General features: G+C 51.8%; 1 long non-coding RNA gene across 1 annotated transcript; it reads left to right on the top strand.

The window, feature by feature from the left end:
* The first annotated feature begins 562 nt into the window (after positions 1–562).
* Positions 563–2,713, top strand: LOC144224062 (uncharacterized). The gene is made up of 2 exons (XR_013332898.1): positions 563–969; positions 2,041–2,713. It is a non-coding gene; the product is annotated as an uncharacterized LOC144224062 (long non-coding RNA).
* The last annotated feature ends 862 nt before the right edge of the window (positions 2,714–3,575 follow it).

Here is a 3,575-nt window from a genome sequence, read left to right as displayed (position 1 = left end):
GCACGGGCCGTAAACCGTCTGCAGCTCAGGAGAGCGGGGTGACCCTCGCCGGTGTCTTATTTTTGGCTTCCCGGGTTGCGTTCCTGCCTACTGACTTGGCAAATCCTGGGCGACTCGCCTTGTTTTCTCTCCTCACTTAAATACATGTCTGGAAAAAGCCTCCGCCCCCACAGACACTGCTGTGTGTGGAAAATGGTGACAGGCCTGATGGGGGAGGAGAAACCAGGCGGCTGATGCCTGGAGCCTCCCTCTCACTGAGGGGGGAGGGTTGGCTCAGCTGCTGGGGTTAGCCACACTCCCAGGCCAGTTCTCATTCTCTCCTCCTCTGCCTACTTAACAAGAGACCCTCTCGGCCACTGGCACCGCGTATGCAAAGTTCTCTGGTTCGCACCTGGGGTCGGGAGGCTGTCACCCTGAAAACACAGGGACCCGGTGACCCCCAGGCAGCGCGCACGTGCTGGATGGCAAGGGGCTGGATAAAGGCACTCTGGANCCTGGGGGGGGGGGGGGGGGGCAGGACAGCCCCCAGGGGAAACGAGGGACCAAGCAACCAGCGGTGGGTCTCTGTGGAGGCCCTCTGGACAGGACAGTCAACTGCCCTCTCTCCGGATCCCCAGACACCCGTCCAACGGTCACCCATCTTCATTCCAGAATGCCAACCCTGCACACAGCCGCCCGGTCGTGGGTTCTATTGGATCTCTGCTCCGGGCTGGGGAGACGCCAGGCTGGTTTCAAAGCCTCAAGATCCTCCATCCCAACCCTCCCGTTCACACGGGGAAGACGGGACTGACGAAGAGGAGTCCAGCAAAGCAGGTGGCATCTAAAGGGGGCCGGAAGCCATGCCGCCTCTCCATCAGCTCCACCGGGCCGTGGTCAGAAACTCTTTATTTTACGCAAAGGCGCTCTGCAGATTCAGCTCCAAGACTCTGCCTCTGTGGAGAACCCTGTGGCCAGCCCTCCCCACTCCAGGTCTGGATTGAAAGGAGCTGCTTCCTTGTCTGTCTTATTCTTTAAAGTATAGCTTCCAGAAGGCGGGGCTGCGTCTAATTCATCCTTGATCGCCTGTCCCCAGCGCAGCCGGCACAGAGTAGGCCTGTCGTGTGCCTGTTAAATCAGAGCACTAGTACTCAGGGCCCAGCACTCACCCATGCCTGTGTCAGCCTGAGGGGACAGGCATTCTCATTTCCACTTATCAGCCTCATTTAAAACAAATGTTTATTTATTTATTTTGAGAGAGAGAGAGAAAGCAGGGGAGGGGCAGAGAGAGAGGGAGAGAGAGAATCCCAAGCAGGCTCCACCCTGTCAGCACAGAGCCCTGTGAGGGGCTTGATGAGGGCCTTGAATTCACAAACCGTGAGATCATGACTTGAGCCAAAATCAAGAGCCGGATGCTCAACGGACTGAGCTACCCAGGCGCCCTTATCATCCCCATTTTAAAGATGAGTAGACTGAAGCCCAGGGAGGTAAACTGCCTTGTCTGTGGTCCCACGGTTAATGGGTAGTGGATCTGGGCTTTTAATCAACGTCAACCCCCAGAGCCTTCGTTCTTGAGCACTGTGTCATACTGTGTGCTTAGAAGGTACTTCACAAAGCCCCTGGCATACAGAGGGTGCTTAATAAACAGTAGCCATTTGATACACAGCACTGATCTCACAACAACTCATTGAGGTAGCATTTTTCTTCCCATTTGATTTTATTTTTTTAAGTAATCTGTACACCCAACATGGGCTCAAACTCCCAACCCCGTGATCAAGAGTCTCGTGCTCTACTGCCAGCAGCAGCCAGGTGCCCCACCCCTCAGCCCGCCGCCCTTTTTTTTAAGTGATCCTATTTTAAGGATAAGGAAAAACCAAGACTCCAAGAACTTCCATAACTGGCCCAAGCCCACACATTTAGTAAGCGGTGGAGCCGGTTGGGTTTGAACCCAAATCTTATCTCACTTTACAAGTCAAGTGCTGACCACTGCACACAGCATCTCTTTTTTGGAAAATGCTGCTGGCTCCACTCAACCGAACAGCCGCTTGTATTCTCTTTCTGCAGGCCCCACATCTGGAATTTTCTCTTCTTTGTCTCTTCTGGCCAGCACCTGAGCTTTCCATCCAGCTTCCCAGACAAGGCGTCCTCCTGAAGCTGAGCAGCGCCCCCAGTGCAGGCCGCCTCTTTATTTGGCCCCCAGTCATGCCTCCAGGCCCTGCAAAGTTCGTTCAACAGCGCCAAACAGCCTTGGCTTTGAACTTGTCAACAATTTCTTCTCCAAATGTAATCTTGGGAGAGATGTCAGGAGGAAGATAACAACAGCGAGAGGCTATTGAGAAGGGTGACAGGGGCTGCATGAGGTGATCTGCCCTCCCCGCCCTCACCCCTACCCCCTCTCCCCAAGGGTACCTTTATTCCTCCACGGCATCTTTTGAGCCTAAGCAAAAACAGTGGCAGACTTGGCCTGTCTTTGCAGCTCATGCGTGCACCTGTCCAGCCACAGGCCACGGGGGACAGCTCTCAGCAGGGCAAAAGCATCGGGGTCCCTGCCCAACATTGCCTGGCTCTCCAAGGATTGCAGAGAAAACACACTCCTTTGACCAAATACGGGGTCAATCGAGTAATCAGACTCAATAGAGGCACTGCAGGAGCAGTAAGAGATTATAATAGTTCTACAAAGACATCTTGTTTATTCACATCCATCACGATGGCTACTCTTAAAAAAAAAAAAAAAGAAGGTAACAAGCATTGGCAAGGACATGGAGAAGTTGGAACCATGAGCACTTTCGGCGAGACTGTGAAACGGTGCACCCACCAGGGAAAACAGAGGGTCCTCAAACAGTAAAAAACAGAACTACCGTATGATCCAGTAATCCTACTTCTGGGTATATGTTTGAAGGAATTGAAAGCAGGGTCTCAAAGTGACATTTGCATACCCATGCTCATTGCAGTGTTAGCCACAATTCCACCAAGGTCATCTAAATGCCCACCAAGGATCAAGGGACAGGGCACCTGGGTGGCTCAGTTGGTTAAGCGTCCAACTCTTGGTTTCGACTCTGGTCATGATCTTGAGATCTATGGGTTCGAGCCCCACACTGGGCTCTGTGCTGACAGCACGGAATCTGCTTGGGATTCTGTCTCCCTCTCTTTCTGCCTGTCCCCTGCTCCTGATCTGTCTCTCTCTCACTCACTCTCAAAAATAAATAAATAGAGGCCCCTGGGTGACTCAGTCGGTTAAGCATCTGCCTTCCGCTCAGGTCATGATCTCACAGTTCGTGAGTTCAAGCCCCTCCCCCCCCCCATCGGGCTCTGTGCTGACAACTCAGAGCCTGGAGCCAGCTTTGGATTCTGTGTCTCCCTCTCTCTCTGCCTCCTCTATCTCTGAGCGTGCCCACTCACACTCTATCTCTGTTTCTTAAAAATAAATAAACATGAAAAAAAATTTTTTAAATAAATAAGCATTTGAAAAAAAGGATGAATGGATAAACAAAATGTAGTCTATCCATACAATGGAATATTACTCAGCCTTAAAAAAGGAAGGAAATTCTGCTACATGCTACAACATAGAATAACCTTCAGGACATTATGCTAAAACATAA

Source organism: Crocuta crocuta, unplaced genomic scaffold, assembly GCF_008692635.1.
Source record: "Crocuta crocuta isolate KB4526 unplaced genomic scaffold, BGI_CrCroc_1.0 scaffold132, whole genome shotgun sequence".
Taxonomy (NCBI): Eukaryota; Metazoa; Chordata; class Mammalia; order Carnivora; family Hyaenidae; genus Crocuta; species Crocuta crocuta.
Note: the sequence above shows the minus strand (reverse complement) of the source record. Positions and strands in the feature narration are given on the sequence as shown.